At 40.1% G+C, this 19316-nt stretch overlaps 1 long non-coding RNA gene across 1 annotated transcript; it reads left to right on the forward strand.

Moving 5' to 3' along the window:
* The first annotated feature begins 544 nt into the window (after positions 1-544).
* LOC128121197 (uncharacterized) lies at positions 545-17334 on the forward strand. Its single transcript, XR_008222111.1, has 2 exons — positions 545-10393; positions 11989-17334. It is a non-coding gene; the product is annotated as an uncharacterized LOC128121197 (long non-coding RNA).
* The last annotated feature ends 1982 nt before the right edge of the window (positions 17335-19316 follow it).

A 19316-nucleotide genomic window follows, 5' to 3' on the forward strand; every position in this document is an offset into this window, starting at 1 on the left:
TCTCAGAAATAGAGGGTCTATGCTTTTATCCAAGCAGCGTGTAGCCCAGAAACCTCTATTTTTTTTTTGTACTAGCAAAGGCTAAATCCACCACACAGCTTAATGTGCCACTTGTAGAGGCCTCATTCCCGCCCAACTGCAGGTGGAGTGTGCACGCCAGGAACCCACCAGTAGCTCAAATTGCAGGCTGCCACTAACTTGAGAGAGACAACTAGGAAGCTGTTTTTAGCTCCATTTTAGAATCTTTTCTCAGGTTTTAGGTGGAAACTCTTGCCAACACATTGGGCGCCATTTGTAGCTAGAGTTTTCCTGCCTGGCCCATAGTCAGGACAAATCTCTCTCACCCGCCAGTCCCACAGCCACTCAGACCCAACCAAGTAAACACAGAGACTTATATTGCTTACAAACTGTATGGCCGTGGCAGGCTTCTTGCTAACTGTTCTTATATCTTTTTTTTTTTTTTTTTTTTTGGTTTTTCGAGACAGGGTTTCTCTGTGTAGCTTTGTGCCTTTCCTGGGACTCACTTGGTAGCCAGGCTGGCCTTGAACTCACAGAGATCCGCCTGGCTCTGCCTCCCAAGTGCTGGGATTAAAGGCGTGCGCCACCACCGCCCGGCCTGTTCTTATATCTTAAATTAACCCATTTCTATAAATCTATACCTTGCCACGTGGCTCGTGGCTTACCGGCATCTTCACATGCTGCTTGTCATGGGAGCATGCTTTCTTAAAGTATCTCAGATGATAGAAATGTTGGCATGGACAAGAACACCAGTATGGTGGTCAGGATGCTAAGCAGGCAACTTAGAGAAAAGAATCAGAGGCCTCCTTTTTGGCCCCCAAATGTTTATATTCTACACTTACACCTGAATAAAGGTGTTTCTTCCAAGAAAGGCTATAGATCATCTGTCATTAGGTCAAAACAATATTCCATGATGCTAATTCTGAGGGGGAGAAAAATAGATCTTCATTTTTCTGGGTGTCTCTCGTCTTTCACAATCCATTTTTGGGTGCCTTTTGGGGGGACACTGATATATCAATGAAATTTCAGTAAAAGAACAGGTGTCCTAGAGAAATAGGGAAGGCCCACAGCTAGGTCTTCCCTGGAAAGTGCCAATACTTCCAGCCACAGGGGAGTGACTGGTGCCTGCACAGAGAGACACTTTCTGCTAATTCCCTTGCTGGCTGCTGATGCCATTATGTGACTTGAATTGTTAAATAACTGTCTTTAATTGGACTTAGCTGCCTTTGTCTGCCAAATGCAACCACAGCCAGCAGCCACATTCCACCAGCTGACTGTAACCCATGTTGTTGGGAACCATCTGAAGCCCTGAGCATCAGGGAGAATTGCTCCTTTACTCGAATAACCTTTAACAAATGTTTTGTTTTAAGTAAATTTATTGGGTCCACTTCTCCCTCCTGTTTCCCCCTGGGAAGCAAAAAATTGATTTCTTCTGGGAATGGAAAGCTCAATACAAAAGCTCTTTCCTTTTCCCTGGAGAAAGTGTTTCACAATTCTTCTTGGTGTTACAGAAAACCCGCTCACTTTCTCTTTCCCTCTTCTCCCTGTCACTTCCCCTCTCTCCCTTTGTTCTTTCCTTTCCTCTTTCACTTCTGTTCCATAAGGAGAAGAGGTGTGTGACTCCTGCCCTTGTCTCCACATTCACTCCAAGTCCTCTGTGACTATGACAAGAAGACCCAAGTCCATTAATCATCTCAACTGATGAAGTGCTATGAAATTAATCTGTTAGTGCTTTCCTCTAACATGAGGATGAGATTCCTGTCTTTGCCTTTTTTTCTACTAACGTGTAGAAGGAAATATATAAGAGATGTAGGATTTATTTAAGAACACTCCTAGCTCATCAGTGGTGGCACACACCTTTAATCCCAGCACTCAGGAGGCAGAAGCAGGTGGATTTCTGTGAGTTCAAAGCCAGCCTGGTCTATAGAGAGAGTTCTATACTCCTAAAGTTTTCTAAACTCTTTCAAATAATAACCTATGATTTTTATTTATTTGATAAACATTTTGGTACATGCTGTGATGGTTGATCTTCATCACTAACTTGGCTAGGATTGGAATCACCTAAGTGATAGGTGGGATGTGCCTGTTGATATGTGTGAAGGTGTTTTCAGAAGGGATTACTGAAATATCAAAGATTCATCCTGAATGTAGTGTCGTAGTTGCTTTTATTGTTGTAGTGATAAAATACCCTAACAAAAGTAACTTAAACAAAAGAGGGTTTATTTTGGTTGCAATTTGGAGGTACAGTTTCTCCTGACTGGGACATCAGGCAGCAAGAGCTCATCACAACTGGTGACATGGTGTCTAATGTCAGGAAGAAAAGTGCAATGAATGCTGATGCTGGCTTAGCATTCTCCTTTTTATGTACTCCAGGACCCAAACCTGGGACGTGGTGTAGTTCACTTTCAGGGTAGGTCTTCTCACTCCAATTAACCTAATTAAAATAATCTTTAACAGGGATGACCATAAGCTAACATAATTGAAGTAATGCCTCACAGGTATTCCCGGAGGCTTATCCTCTAGATAAATCCAGATCCTGTCAAGTATTACTAGATATCACAGTGGGTCACACCATTCTATGTGTAGAGGATCCCAGATAGATAAAAGGATAACAATTGGAACTCATCTAGGTACCAGCATTCCATCTTGTCTGCTTCCTGGTATGTTTTAGCATGAGCTTTGGTAGGAACTGCAAAGACACAGAGGACCAAAGATTCACAGATGCACCTGGGTATGAAGAGTCCAGTGTATTAGTCACCTGAAGGATGCAAGTTGGTTTGGCCAACTTCTAGCTGGATCAGAAGAAGGATGGGGTCTGTAGAAAGAGAAGGCCAGAGTCTTTAAGGAGGGACTTTGGACCAAAGCTGAAGGAGAAGTTTGAGTAGAATGGTAATGTGGTCAGGACCTTACTTTTAAAAGATACAACTTGGTTGCTTCTTGACTTTTGGCTTTGCTTGAGTCTGAAGGATATTCTTAATTATTGTATAAACACTAACTTCCTGAGCTACCTGAAGTGTTCATGGAGGGAGTTGGTGACAGTTTGGATATTGGTCATAGGAGTGCAGAAGGTGGCAGCTAACTAGATTCAGAAGAAGACAGTCAGTTCTCCTTATCCATAGTTTGCATTCATGGAATCAGCTTGTTATGGACAGAAAATACAGAAAATGAAAGCATAGTATCTTTACTGAACATATTCAGACCTTTCCTATTACTTTTGTTTAATTATAATGCAGAATAACAGCTATTTCATGGCCTTCACATTATATTATGTATTTAATGATGGAGATGATTTAAGATATGTGCATATTATATATAACTATGACATTTCATTCAAGGGAGATGAGCACTCTTATATTTTTATATTTCAGGGAGTCTTAATCAGTTCCCTGTGGACTCTAGGGGAGTGTGTGCACATGGGCGAGCGTGTGTGTGTGTGTGTGTGTGTGTGTGTGTGTGTGTGTGTGTGTGTGCCTGCCCATGTACAGATACACTTGTATGTATGCATATAACTTTATTTGAGGTTTATAAAAACAGAGTATGGAAGAGGAGCATACATCTTAAATTTAAAGCTAATTACACATACAAGAGAGAATATGTGTGCTAATACAGGTTTTTAAAAATAATATTTTTCTGGGGTCCAGTCTTGACTTGGGTTCAGGTCCTGAGAAAGAGAAGGGGTGTTGGAGCAAGGAAAACTTCTGACCACCAAGTGGATTGCACTCAAGTGGCCCCAAATATCTCAGGCTGTCTTTATTTATACTTAAATAGAGTTTTTCTTACATGAACAGCTTTATTACTGGCTTCTATTTTTGACTTTAAGGAATACATCACAATTTAAGTAATACATCATGGTCATTATAAAAGCCCCCATTGTTTATGGTGATATTTTGTTTGTACTGAAATGTGATTTTATTTGTATGTTAATAAATAAAGTTGCCTGGGGGTCAGAGCTAATAGCAAGCCATAGCAGAAGCTGAGTGGTGGTGATGCACGCCTTTAATCCCAGCTCTTGGGAGGCAGAGCTAGGCAGATCTCTGTGTGTTCAAGGATACAGCCAGCATGGAGACACACACCTTTAATCTCAATACCAACCATAGAAGACCTGGAGGTCTGTATAGACAGGCAGTGACGAGGAGGTCATGTGGTTGGGTTTACAACCAATGAGAAGGCAGAATAGAAGTCTATAAAAAAGACAAACAGACAGGAAGTAGCTCTCTTGACTGAAGAGGACAGCAGCAGCAGTGAAGGGTAAGGTTTTTAGCTCTTAGCTCTGACCTCTTGGGCTTTCATCTCTGCATTGGCTCTGTGTTTCTTATTTAACAAGATGGTTAAATCTACATTTGGTGCCCTCACCCCAATACCTGGCTCCAGGTTCGATTTTATTAATAAGAACTTTTAAGATTCCTGCTACAATTGTTCTCTTTTATGCTTCTCCAAATACACCTTCCCACCCCCTGCATAATCTTATTTTAGACAAAGAGTTCAGCATTTTTGTAGGCTTAACTAAATATCGAGCCAGATACATCTTACTCTTGGAGCACTTATATCAGCTGGCAGGTACTTGAGGTTGCAAAGTTATAAAGTAATAGACATGGGTACAATGCTTTAAGGACAACAGTATTAAAACCCAAACAATTCTTTCACGTCTGCAAGATATATTTTTATACAGTTCCATTTTCCAAAAGAGGGTCCCATGCCTCAATCTTTCTGTAAAAGGCAGACCTTGATAAAGCACTCTTTTCCCATCTCATTATATGATACTTCTTCCACCAATATGAGCTTCTATGTATGGTAAAGATGGATCTATCCATCCCACATTTTGCACTGTATTTTGTCCTCTTAGAGCATACCAGATCCTACCTAAGATTCTATGCTTGGTGTCCAGGGAACTTACTCTCAACTGTTGGCATTATGTGTATTCCTGAGGCCTTTTCCCTATTCTGTGTATGCATGCCCTACTCTCCTTTCCAGAACTGTGAGACAGGGTTAATATTCTAAGTGTTGTTTCATCATATGTACATAACTGTCTCTATTGAGCCAGAAAAATTCCCAAGATTGAGAATTGTAGTTAGTAATTCCAGATAAGAGATTTGAGAAACATTAACCCCCTGTTGAATCTTAGGGGAAAATATTTGAGAAAGAGCAGAATTTCCAGGGAAAATTACAGCAATTGCATGTATGACTGACACAGTAAAACTAAAAATAACCTCCAAATCACCAATATAATGAGAGAGAAAAGAGCCTGCAAGCTGCATAAAGTTTGCAAATTACTATGCTGTCCTGTGGACTACTGGTCCTTGCCAAGTGAGAGTCTGTTTCTACGGGTGCCTTGCCCTGAGGAAACCCATTGGACAGATAGTCATATGCTGATCCAAGACTAGGCTGCACAGCTCCCATCAAAATTTGAATTTATTCTTTGAGAATTTCACACAATATATTTTGATCATATTCTTTTTCCTCTCCTAAATACTAGATCTTCCCAACCCACCAAACTCATGTTCTTTCTCTCTCTTAAAAAAAAAGTAACAACATCTGGGTATCCTGGTGCACACATTGAATCCCAGCACTAGGGAGGCAGAGGCAGCTGGATCCTTGTGAGTTCTAGGCCAGCTTGGCCTACAAAGTGAGCTCCAGGACAGCCAGGGCTGTTACACAGAGAAACTCTGTCTTGAAAAACAAGCAAGCAAGCAAGCAAACAAACAAACCAAACCAAAATAAAAGTAACAACTAAAAATGAAACTACTCCTGCACATAGGGTGTAGCTTGGAGTGTGGTTGATATATCCAATGCCAATTCATTGAAGAAAATTGACTCTCATTCCTCCCAGAAGCTGTCAGTTGTGAATAACATTTTGGCTAGTGGTGGGACTTCACGCACACACTTGTCTTCTTCCATTCTGGGATTTTGTCTGCCTTGAGGTTGTACAGGTCTTGTGCATTCTGTCATGGTATCTGTGGGTTCATATGTGCATCTGTCCTGTTGTGTCTGGAAAATATTGTTTTCTTGAAGAACTACATCACTTCTACCCCTTACGATCTTTAGATTATGGTAAGGATGTGGGGAAAGGGTGGCAATTATTCATTGCTGGTGGGAGTGAAGACTAGTGTAAGTCATTGTGGAAATCAGTGGGGAGGTTTCTCAAAAAAATGAAAATTGATCTACCACAAGAACCAGCTATACCACTCTTGTAGAAATACCCAAAGGACTCTATATCTTATCACAAATACTTGTTTATCAATGTATATTGCTGCTCTATTCATAATTGTCAAAATAGGAAAAAAACCTAGATATCCACCATCTAATGAATATGTAATGAAAATACATATATTTACACAATGCTATATTTACCCAATGGAATATTATTCATCTGCCTCAAAAATGATATGTCTTGGAATAACTCTAACCAAGCAAGTAAAAGACTTGTATGATAAAAAAACTTTAAGATATTAAAGATATCAGAAGACAGATAAAACTCCCATGCTTGTAGATCAATAGGATTAATTAATATAGTAAAATGGACATCCTACCAAAAACAATCTATGATTCAATGTAATCTCCTATCAAAATTCCAACACAATTCTTTACATATCTTGAAATGACAATTTTCAGCTTCATATGGAAACACAAAAAGCCAAGGATCACTGAAACAATCCTGAATAATAAAAGAAGTGCTGGGTGTCACCATCCCTGATTTCAATTTATACTATAGGACTATAGTAATAAAAAGAGCAGGGTATTGGCATTAAAAACAGACACATTGATCAATGGAATCAAATTGAAGACCCAGACATAAATCTACACACATATGGACGTTTGATTTTTAGAAAGAAGCCAGACCTACACACTGGAAAAAAGTCAGCATCTTCAACAAATGGTGCTGGTCAAACTGCATGGTTGCGTGTAGAAAAATACAAATAGATACACACTCATCACCCTATACAAAGCTGAACTCCAAATGGATCAAAGACCCTAAAATAAGACCTGACACAATGGATTTGATAGAAGAGAAAGTATGGAATAGTTCAACAGTGAACTCATTGGCAAAGGAAAGACTTTCTGAACAGAACACTTTGATCACCAGTTTATTAATTGGATCTCATGAAGTCAAAAAGATGCTGCATGGTAAAGGGCACAACATGGCAGCCTACAGAATGGGAAAAGGTTTCTTACCACCTATGCATCCAATACCATCCAATAGAGGGCTAATATACAAAATATATGAAGAATGTATAAAATGGGTATCAAATTAATAACCCCATTAAAAATTTTGGTATAGATCTGGACAGAGAATTCTCAAAAAATGAAATTCAAATGGTTAAGGAGCACTTAAAGTTTATTATCTTTAGTCATCAGGGAAATGAAAATCAAAATTACTTTGATATTTCATCCTACACCTACCAGAGCAACCAAAATCAGTAAAACAAATGACTGTATGCTGGCAAGGATTCCGGATAAGGTAAATTCTCATCCATTGCTGGTGGGAGCACAAATTCATACTGCCACTATGTAAATCTGTGTGGCGGTTCCTCATGTCTTGTCTGCAAAAGATGCCAATGCAAAATTGGCACAAGACTTGTTGGAGTAACCAACCAATATCTGATTTAACTTAAGGCCCACTCCATGAGATGCAATAAATACACAGAATTGCTTTGGCAGACCAAGAACCGGAGATTAGATGTCAGGACCTGCTGACCTATCAAACAGTACCTGAACAGGGAGTGAAGATTAAGAAAGAAACACACAAGAGACAGAAGATGAAATAAGGAGGGCTCTCAGTGAATACTGCAGCAGCCCAGAATTTATTTCTCATAGCCTTTTTATATCCAAAGCAAGGGGGGTAAAAGACTTCCTTAACATGGTTCAAGGAACAAAGCAGTGTAAACACCTCCTTAATTCTCAAAACATCTAGTAACCATGCCTTTGGCCAATCATATTGTTATTTAGCTTAAGGAGCAAAAATAAGCTTGAACTCTCTGACCTTAAGTCAAGATGGAATCAAGCCATGAGCTGAAGTCACTGTGGGCTCCCACAATTAGACAGCCAGGACATAGGGTAAAACCAAATACTGTTCTATAAAAGGAAGATAGCAATAAAATGATTTAATGGCTCTGCTATAATCACAGATCAGTGACTAGCTCAGCCATCATCGGAGAAGCTTCTCCCTGCAGCAGATGGGAACAAATGTAGAGGCCCACTGTCAGACAATACGCAAATAGTGAGAGACCTGGGAACACCCAGCCCTCAACAGGATGTCACCATTAAATTCCTCCCCTCAGGCTCAGGGCACCTCGTAGAAGAGGAACCCTAAAGGGTGTTTTGTGTGTATGTCATGGCTACTGATTTTGTGTTTTTTATGACATTTCTGAATGTGTGAACTTTTTTACTCTGCATCTATATCTGTTACTTTTGCCTTTTCATGGGTTCTTTACCTTCTGTTTGCTTTGTTAAATTCTGACTTGTTTGTTTTGTTTGATCATACTACATTTTATTATTATCCCTTAGATGCTCATTTGTTTTCAAAGAAGAGACATAAAGGAGGAATGGATCCATATGGAAGGGTAGGAACTAGGAGGAGTAGAGGAAAGAGAAAACATAACCAGTATATATTATATGTGAAAAACCCTACTTCAATAAAAAAGAAATACTGTGTGTATAAGAGAGATCATCCTACTTTTTTTTCCTGCATCTGGGTTGAGATGATATATTCTGAAGGAAACAGAAGTTTCAGGAATTCGAAGACTGCTTCATAATAAGCCTCTTATTGCCCCTCTACACCTTAGATGGTTCTAAGTTCACTGAAGGTACCGTAGGAAACTTCTATCCAATGCCACAAACAGGTTTCCTTGGCATAACCATTAGCAGCTGAAGGGTGAATGCTGAAGGGAGAGTCTGTAGACTATTTGCTTGACTTGCAAATATATGCTCAAGGGGGTGGGCTGGGATCCTTAAGAGGTAGTTGGTGTTCTTTCCTTGAGGACATTAGTCCATTCATGAAAATAATTGACTAATAGACTAATTAATTCACAAAGAGTTAATATCTCAAGAGTAAATATGCTATAATGCCAGTTTGGTTAGGTTCCTCATGCTCTTCTGTCTCTTGCCATGAGATTTCTCATTCCATCTTGGGAAAACACCAACACGAAGATGACCACTAGATGTGATTTTCTGACTTTATATCAAATCATGAGCCCACATGATGTTAAATAAATTATTTAATGTGTGGTAAATGCAGAGAAAGTGTAGGGGTGAAGGGAGTCCTTGCAAATGGAAGCCCAGAAAATGGAAAAGCTTGAGAGTGTCCTGTGGGTTACCAACAAAACTCACTAGCAGATCCACCCAGCAGTGACACTGCAGATGAAGGTGGTCTATGACTTGGTGATCTAAATGAGTCTCATAAAGCAGTTAAATGTAGGTTTGAGAAGGTGGGGAAGTATTTTGGAGAGAGAGAATCCATATTGTCTCTCCTGAAACCATAGATAATTGTTGGAAGCCTAATTTACCAAATCAGAGGTATATTTTTGACAACTTCTTTCAGGCAAATGTTAATCTTTATTTTTGCATCCCTTAATTTGTATAGGGCCAATTGCTTTTGGAGAAAACTATATGATGAACATTTATATAATAAATTTCATAGTAATGACGAAAGGCATGAAGAAGCTCCACCGTATTCTGTTAAAAATTTGGTGACTATATGCAATGCTAAGCTCGATCTACACTCAGATAATTACTTTCTATGAAGTGAACTTAACAAAAGGTGTGCTGTCAGCTTTCCCAATTAAAGTGTCCATCTGCTTTTGTTTTTGAGTTAAATTTTGCCTATGGTAGCATACTGTACAATAAATGTCTCTTTTTGGCTTGTGCTGTTGTATGTGATTGACAGGTTTTTTTTAGTTCAGCATGCACATAACGAGCATGAACAAATAAAGAGATGCGTAATGATGAGCCTTAATGAAAGAGGCTGAAAGAGTGAGCTGGAAAGTACCTAACATGGTAAGCAGTGCAATCCGCTAAAATTAGAAGGGTGGGGGTAGGGAAGAAGGAAGGGAAACAGAGTGGGAGAAAAAAAACGAGATAAGATGAAGAAAAGAGAAGAGAAGGAAGGAAAAAGAGAAGAAATGTGTGAGAAGAGAGGGATGGCAGGGGGAGAGCTGGAGCAAAGAAAGCTATGGGAAGAGACAAAGCAGTAGTATAGTGGCTGAGAGAAGGAGGCAGTGCATTAGGATTGAGGAATTTGCCACATTATCTTATGTTTCCCTTCAATCTCACAGGTTATAAATTGGCATCTTAACTTATAAAGGAGATGGAGCCGCTGGAATATTCAAATACTCCAGTTCAATATTGTGTTTGAATTGTGCACCAGTATCATGTGGACTATGTAAGTTAAAACATTACACACTTAAATGTGTTATCCTTGTTAATGGTGTGTTATCCTTGTCATGGTGTGTGTGTGTGTGTGTGTGTGTGTGTGTGTGTGTGTGTGTGTGCACGCGCGTGTGTGCGCGCGCGCGTGTGCCTGTCTGTCTGTCTGTTTGATATTTAAATTAACATGGCCTTAGACGAATTGGATATAGACATAGGGATTAGTAAAAACTACTGTCTATTAGGGGAGCATTTTCCTGTTTCTGGACACTGAACATCAGAACAAGAGGAAAGAACTGAAACCCAGAAGCAAAGGTCATTGTTAATGGTTGATGAGACACTTGTCTGTGCTTAATGAAGACCATGGCCAGCATGAAACTCTTGGAATCAATAAAAACAAAGCCTAGTTTGTGACTAAATATTATGAAAAAATAACAATTGTTTGTCCAGCAACCCTTGTTCAAAATATTATGGAGAAAACATCTCTCATGAAGAATAGAACCATGCCAATATGATGCAGTGGCCTAAGTTGTCACTAACCAAGAGAATTGGCAATTTTCTGAGTGGATATTGAAGTTTCTGATACTCTGGTTATGGCAGTAGCTGCTCTAATACTATACAGTTTCCTCTTGAGTACTGTTATGAAAAGCTGTGAAACCACAAAAACCAAATAGCTATTTCCATCTTGGCAGTATACATGCCTTTTATTTTGAATGATGGTATGTGGCCCTGGGAGGCTGGAGATAATGATTTACAACTCATGGTTGCGAAGTATGCAGATTGTCTTCTCATGGTCCACAATCTGGGGACAAGGACAGCTCAGAGCTTTGGAGCTTGACATGCTGAATTAGAACCTAGAATTTAGAGTTGACTAAATTGTCAACTTGTATGTCTCTGAAATGGGAAATAATGGAAGAGTTTCTGCCCATGTAATATGCCCATGTAAATTTTGTTTATATTAAATTTTGTTTTCACAAATCTGCTCAGTATGCATAAATGTCTACTATCTTAAAAAGGAAAACCTGAAGTTCATAGTAAAGAAAGTCCAAAATTTATGACAGCTTAGTTTGGATTTTTTTTAACTTTATTGGAATATAACCTTATAATAAATTCCAGAGTGTATGCATTTAAATGTATGAATCTAGAAGATTTCATGTCTATTAAACAGCAGGATAATACTCAAACTTGTTGGATCTTGTCTCTAATGTTCTCACTTTATACATTAAAGTGGACCACTCTCACTTTTAAACCCTCATATGTTTGGGGTGACAGCATCTTTTCCTCCACTCACTGAGAAGAGCTGAAGACTGCCTCAATCACAGGGCACTAGGAGAGGAAATAATAATTATGGGCATGGGCCCATGGCTGGTGCCTATTAAGTGTTATCAGTCCTACACCATTGTAATGTCTGTGAACTTGCTCATAATTTCCCTCTTTCCAATCTCTTCAAAAGAACTACTTGAAGGATAAGTTTTTGCATTCCACTGGTGCTGAAATTTGGGTGGATGTCCCTCTCAACTGATGTATCGAAAGCTTGGTTGACAGTATATGACACTATTGGAGTACAGTACCCTCACCATTTCTTCTTCTCTTTTTGTTTTTCACTCACAGTGAAGTGAGGGCTTGCTTTGATATTTATTCCCACCATGTGTGGGGTCTTCCTATAGGACAGAAGACAATGGGCCAGATGACCATGGACTGAGACCTTCAAAAGTGAACTCAAATAAACATCTCCTTTCAAAGAATTTAGCTCTGCTAATTGGTTCTACCAATTGAAATTAGTATAGCTGACTAATACAATTGCTTTCAATATCATTTGGAGTCACTCTTTTTCAGAAACATAACTTTGGGCCTGGGGTGAGAGATGAGTATTGAGTGCCAGGATGTATTTGGCTAAGTGTGAGCTCAGCAACATTACTAGAAAAATTATGCAATGTGATTATTCTAAAGGTGTGGTGATACTTTATTTGTGTGAAATGTGATATTTTATTTGTATGTTAATAAATAAAGTTTGTCTGGAGATCAGAGGTCAGCAAGCCATAAACAGAAGTCAGGCGGTGGTAGCCCATGCCCTTAATTTGATCACATGGCATTCAGAGTCTCTGTGTGGTCAAGGACACAGTCAAGTGTGGTGACACGAGCCTTTAATCCCAGTACCAACCATAGAGACCTGGAGGTCTGTATAGACAGGTAGTGATGAAGAAGTCATGTGGCTGGGCTTAGAGCCAATGAGAAGGCAGAACAGGAAAGCAATAAACGCATAGGTCAGACAGGAAGAAACTCTGTGTGGAAGCTATTGCTGGTGGTAAGCTAAGGCTAGTCATGGCTATTCCCTCTGAGCTTCTTGGCTATTATTTCTGTATTTGGCTCTGTGTTTCTTATTTAATAAGACTGTTTAAAAATTCATCTACATAAAGGCAATGGCACAAAGTCATCTTCATGTCTAATAGGACGAGGCTAGGGTATTCATGTTAGACCCTTCTGTTTTTGTCCTTCAAGGGAGAATGGAGGTGAGCTCTTTACCTGGGAAGGAGTTCTCCTTCTCTTGGTCCTAGGTAAAGCTATATGCTCCCATCTGTTTTGATAGACACGTGGCTAACAGAATATCAGAACCATAGAAATATTAATAACACTTTATGCTTATTGGGTGGGGGTTTCACTGGGTACCAGGCCAACAAGATTTGTTAATCAGTCAGATTTCTGATACAATAAGAAAAAATATACAAGGCAGCCAACTTATAAAGGAGAGTTTATTCTGATGTAGGGTATGCAGGTTGTAGCTTATAACCTATTGGCCTTGCTGTTTTGGACTTGTGAAAAAACAGGTTCCAACAATGCTTATTTTTTGGTCAGAATGTGAAAAAAAAGAGATGGAGGGACTGTATCCTTATTCTCCTCTTCAAGGGCACGTATCAAATGACCTAAGACCCAGGCACCATCTCTTAGAGATCCCAACACCTCTAATAGCACCAAACTGGGACCAAGCCTTTAACATAACACCTTTGGAGAGCATCTGAATAAAAACTATAGTCCTACACAGCAGCCTGGCCCTTTTAACACTATTTTTCCTTGTTGTAGATTAGATTATTGTGTAACAGCATAGGCTTTATTTACCAAATGTCCATGAGCATGTTTTTTTTTTTCAAAAATTACTCACATGGAGAGAGATACATGATTATATCTTAAAAATACAACATTGAAAATGAATCTTTGCTATTTATCCTTCTGTGGGAAAACTAGAAAATATTAATTAAACCCATATGGTTGAAACCTTTAGATACCTTTGAGTGTTAGGTCCTAAAGAATCAGGTCAAAACCCAGAAAAAATTCAACTGTATCCCTGCATTGTTTCCAAGTGTGGTTTCTTGTGGTTTTGTGTGTTGATCGCCATTGCTGTAAAGAGAAGCTTCCTTGATGAACAGTGGTAGCTACACTTATCTTTAGGTATATGGATGAGATCTAAATGTAGGTAGGAATTATACTGGTCTTGCGAAGTAGAGTCTCCTCAAAGATCCATAAGATCATGACTTCACTGGGCTGAGGAGGTTGGCTAGATATCTAGTACCAGACTTGGTTTGCCTCCTATTGAGTGGGTCTTATATTGAATTAGACAGCTGTTGGTTACCACTAACATATAAGTCCACTTATTGCACTTTTAAGAATATCTTGCCTTTCTGGTCACTGCTGTGATTCATAGGTATCATAGCTGAGTATTTTCTGGTACCACTGAACCTCAGCCACAGGTAGGAGGCTTTCAGGTTGGATGTAGTAAGAATAATGTAAGTTCTGTGTCCTAAGTATGTGGTATCTTCAGCAATAGGGACTTACCTTAAACCTGTGAGAGGCAACCAAAGGCATTAGCTGTAGTCTATATTGTTTTGGGAATCACTTGGACTACCCTGACCAACCAGTCCAAAGGATATTTTTCATGCCTGATACTGGTTAGCTTATAGTTCTTATGGAAATCATTGCCAGATCTAACAGCATATAAGTATGTTTGTGTGTGTGTGTGTGTGTGTGTGTGTGTGTGTGTGTAAAACATTTACACCAAGGACCCTAAGTCAACATATTTTCATAGAGATAGTTGCATAGTTCTGTATCTAGTTTTGAGGAACCATCACACTAATTTCAGTAATGGTCCCTGGACCAGCAGCTATGGAATCATGTGGGGAGTTGGTGTTAAACACAACTTTCTGTATTCACCAAAATTAAATCTCTGATGAGGAGCTAGCCTTCCCCCATTTTCAGTCTTCATGTGATTCTTCTGTGTGACTTTGAGGATGATTGCTATAGATGAATGAAAGGCCTTGTGTAAAGAGAACATTATGAAGCCAAAGGAGACATAACAACACATGAGAGTCCTCTGAATAACAGGAAAACTTAATTAAAAGGAAACTATTTATTTATATGTAGAGGTGTTTTACCTGCATGTGGACCTATGCGCCATGTGCATGTCTGGTTCCCACAGAGGCCAGAAAAAGGGGCCAGATACCCTGGGATTTGAGGTACAGACACCTTGGGTTTGACTTCTAACCCTCTCCCCTAGCTTTCAAGGCAATGTAGCCTCCAAGATGATAATGCCATATCATGATATTTCTGATTTATTCTCTAGCAAAAAAGGGGAAGACCTTACTCAGAGAGAAAACTTCCCAGCAGTGTGAGGAAATTGAGTTCAACTTGGGTATAAATCTAGGCATAATTAACTTGCTCACCAAAGGTCCTACAGTAACCCCCTTACCTACCTGTGTTTTGAGAAACTGCTCTGAACTAATGTGTAGTGTGGCCAGTGTTTCGTCTAAAATAAAGTAGAATGTCAGTGTTTTCTGTCAAATAATAAAACAGTTTCTGCTTGGCCAGGCAGCTTAGAAAACTGTTTACTGGACCTTTCAAATGTCAGCAGGCACTTCCATGCTTCCCACAGTGTGAGCAAGAATATGTTAGAAAGTGCTCTGCCTTGGAGCTTGGAAGGTGAGCCACTCAGGGCAGAAAGTTCAGCCCATGCAGCTTTCTTTCTTTTTTTTTTCTTTATTAAGAAATTTTTTATTCATTTTACATATCAACAATAGATCCCTCTCTCTTCCCTTTTCCCATTCCACTCCCCAGCCTTCCCCCCTCCCAACCCACCTCCCATCCCCTCCTCTGAAAAAGTAAGGCCTCCCCATGGGGAGTTGGCAAAGCCTGGTACAATCAGCTGAGGCAGGTCCAAGCCCCTCCCCCTGCATCAAGGCTGGGCAAGGTGTTTCATCATAGGTAGTGGGCTCCAAAAAGACAGCTTATGCACCAGGGATAGATCCTGATCCTACTGTCAGGGGATCCTTTAAGAGACCAAGTTACACAACTGTCTCGCTTATGCAGAGGGCTTAGTCCAGTCTCATGGAGGCTCCACAGCTGTTGGTCTAAAGTTCATGAGTTCCCACTAGCTTGGTTTGGTTGTCTCTGTAGGTTTCTCCATCATATTTGATGCCCCTTGCTTATAGAATCTCTCTTCCCTCTCTTTGACTGGACTCCTGGAGCTAGGCCTAGCGCTTGGCTGTGGATCTCTGCATCTGCTTCTGTCAGTTACCAGATGAAGGCTCTGTGATGGCAGTTAGGGTATTCATCAATCTGATTACCATGATAAGCCAGCTCAGGCACCCTCTCCACTATTGCTAGTAGTCTAAGCTGGGGTCATTCTTGTGGATTCCTGGGAACTTCCTTATCAGGTTTCTCCCTATCCCCATGATGCCTTCCTCTATCAAGATATCTCTTTCATTGCTCTCCCACTCCATCCCTGTTCCAACTCGACCATCCCATTTTCTTAGGTCCTATTTCCCCATCTCATATCCTCTATTGCCCCCCCCCCACCCCTAGTTTAGTCAGGAGATCTCATTTATTTCCCTCTTCCAGGGTGATCCATGTGTCCCTCTTAGGATCTTCCTTGTTAGCTAGCTTCTCTGGAGCTGTGTGTTGTAGTCTGGTTATCCTTTGCTTTATATCTAGTGTCCACTTATGAGTGAGTACATATCATGTTTGTCCTTCTGAGTCTGGGTTACCTCACTCAGGACGATATTTTCTAGTTCTATCCATTTGCCTGCAAATTTCATGTTGTCATTGTTTTATACTGATGTACTCCATTGTGTATATGTACCACATTTTCTTTATCTGTCCTTTGGTTGAGGGGCATCTAGATTGTTTCCAGGCTCTGGCTATTATGAATAATGCTGCAATGAACTTAGCTGAGCAAGTGTCCTTGTGGTATGATTGAGCATTTTTTGGGTATGTGCCCAAGAGTGGTATCATTGGACCTTGAGGTAGATTGATTCTCAGTTTTCTGAAAAACTTCCATACTGATTTCCAAAGTGGCTGTACAAGTTTGAACTCCCACCAACAGTGGAGGAGTGTTCCCCTTGCTCCACATTCTCTCCAATATAAGCTGTTATCAGTGTTTTTGATCTTAGCCATTCTGACAGGTGTAAGATGGTATCTCAGAGTCATTTTGATTTGCATTTCCCTGATAACTAAGGATGTTGAGCAATTCCTTAAATGTCTTTCAGCCATTTGAGATTCTTCTGTTGAGAATTTTCTGTTTAGCTCTGTATCCCATTTTTTAAATTGGATTGCTTGGTATTTTCATGTCTAGTTTTTTGAGTTCTTTATATATTTTGGAGATCAGCCCTCTGTCAGATGTGGGGTTGGTGAAGATCTTTTCCCATTCTGGAGGCTGCTGTTTTGTCTTATTTACTGTATCCTTTGCCTTACAGAAGCTTCTCAGTTTCAGGAGGTCCCATTTATTAATTGTTGCTCTCACTGTCTGTTATACTGGTGTTATATTTAGGAAGTGGTCTCCTGTGCCAACCATGCAGCTTTTTTGTTTTTGGTTTTTCAAGACAGGGTTTCTCTGTGTAGCTTTGGGCCTTTCCTGGAACTCGCTTTGTAGACCAGGCTGGCCTTGAACTCACAGAGATCCGCCTACCTCTGCCTCCTAAGTGCTGGGATTAAAGGTGTGTGCCACCACCGCCCGGCGCAGCTTTTTTATTTCAAACATATTTCTTTATGGTGAGTCCATTGTCTTCTCAGGCCACCTGACAGGGCTACTTAGTAGCAGGTAGGTGATTTGGGGACTGAGGAGAGACATGAAGCATGTTGGAAGTTGCTAGGGGTGAGGATGAGAGAAAAAAACTGAGGTATATTTCCTTCTGTTGTTATGGCAGGCCTTTCACTTCCATCATCTCAAATCTGCAAGCCATTTTTACAGGTAAGTGCAGTTGTCTCTATGTAAGAAACCAAGAGATCACTGTGTTCTTCAAGAGCCCAAAGAAGCATAGAAGAGTAGGAGACAAATTCCTCTTATTGCTCATCCTTCATGGTTTACCTGTGGGGAGTATGTGTTTAGATTCCTTGGGGGCTCTGGGCCTGATGTGAACTTGAGATTGCTGGCTAGCCCATAGGTTTGAATACATGCTTTTAAAACTTTTACTCAACAAAGTAACAGCTTTTGTGAGCTCAATTGTCTTCCAAGTTCCTTATAATTTGGAGGCTATAGACAATATCTTAGAATCTGTATCTAAGATCTACTTCAGAATCAAATGTCAATAAGGATGGCCAAGTGGCCATACTCTTGATAATGCCTATCTCAGGAAGATGTAGTGCTGAGTCATTTCATCATGAGTCACCAATCTTTTCTAATTCCAAACTTGGGGCAAGGAAGAGGTCATTTGTACCACAGAAGACTTAAAGACTTAGTTCTTTCCTGTTCTAGCCCTCATTCTAAAGCATGGGCACTGTGAACTTCAGGATTTCAGCTTTTACAGAGCCATATCTGAGAGGTGATATCGTTCTTACCTTTCTGTGCCTTTCTAGTAAAGGAAACAGACACAATTCTATAGAACCTGTAGTTATTAGTGAGTCCAGACTCTTTCTCATGGCAGGCATCAGGACTGTGACATTCACAACACATGCCCATGAAGACTGAATTAGTATATGTAACAAGACTTCTTTGCAAATGGATCACCAAAAGACTGACAGCTCCTCAGTCTTGCAAACCAGAGTGGAGTTTCCATCAGTAGCCATGACATCCTTCCTTCTGTGCAGCACAGTTGCAGGAGCATGCACACATCGTGAAGCATGAGTAAAGCAACACACCTTTGCAGACTTGCCTCTTGCCTCTGTGCTCCCTGAAGTCACACTGATGAACTAGAAATGTGCTGCCATTCAAACTGATGCCACCCCCACATGGAAAAGTTGTCCAATGTGGCTATGTCCTATGTGTTCTAGGGAATTGAAACAAACAAATTGCCCAGCATATGGGACTGACTGACTGGCTACATCATCAATACAGTGGAATTCCGAGAAGACAGTGAAAGAAGTTTAGAAGCTCTCCAGAGACTCACAGAAAAGCATATGGATGATTTGCTGTTAAAATACTGACCATGAAGCAAGAACATAGGTAAACCAGTGCAGCTTCTTCACATGTTTATTACCAAAAACCTCTGTGAGTGGTTGGGGCTCAAGGGCAGAAGTGAGATTTAAAGTCCACTGCTTATTTCCATGACTATTTTTAGTTGTTTTACCATGTGACACTAATGCAAAAGAAAATTGAAACATTTTAACTTGTCATTCACTTGATGCTTAGTGGCTGATTGTTGCAAAGTTGGAGGTACAGGAAGCAGACGACAAGGTGGAAGTGATGTTCAGTCCTTGTGGGGGTAGCTTACAAGGAATAGTTACAAGAAATCACTCTAAAATCTCCACTGTCTCTCTGAACCCAAGGAAATAATTGAGTGTAATCAAGACCAGGATTGGCTCAGGGAATTTGAATGTATGGAGATTTGGTATACTCGAGAGATTTTAAGGAGCCCAGTTCTCACATAATCTGGAATCTAGTTTTTCCAAGAAATCTTTCAGACAGCATCTATTCTCATAGGATATTAGAGATGGGAGGGAATGAGTTAGATATGGAA

This window comes from Peromyscus californicus, unplaced genomic scaffold, assembly GCF_007827085.1.
Source record: "Peromyscus californicus insignis strain IS unplaced genomic scaffold, ASM782708v3 Scaffold_34__1_contigs__length_536609, whole genome shotgun sequence".
Lineage (NCBI taxonomy): Eukaryota > Metazoa > Chordata > Mammalia > Rodentia > Cricetidae > Peromyscus > Peromyscus californicus.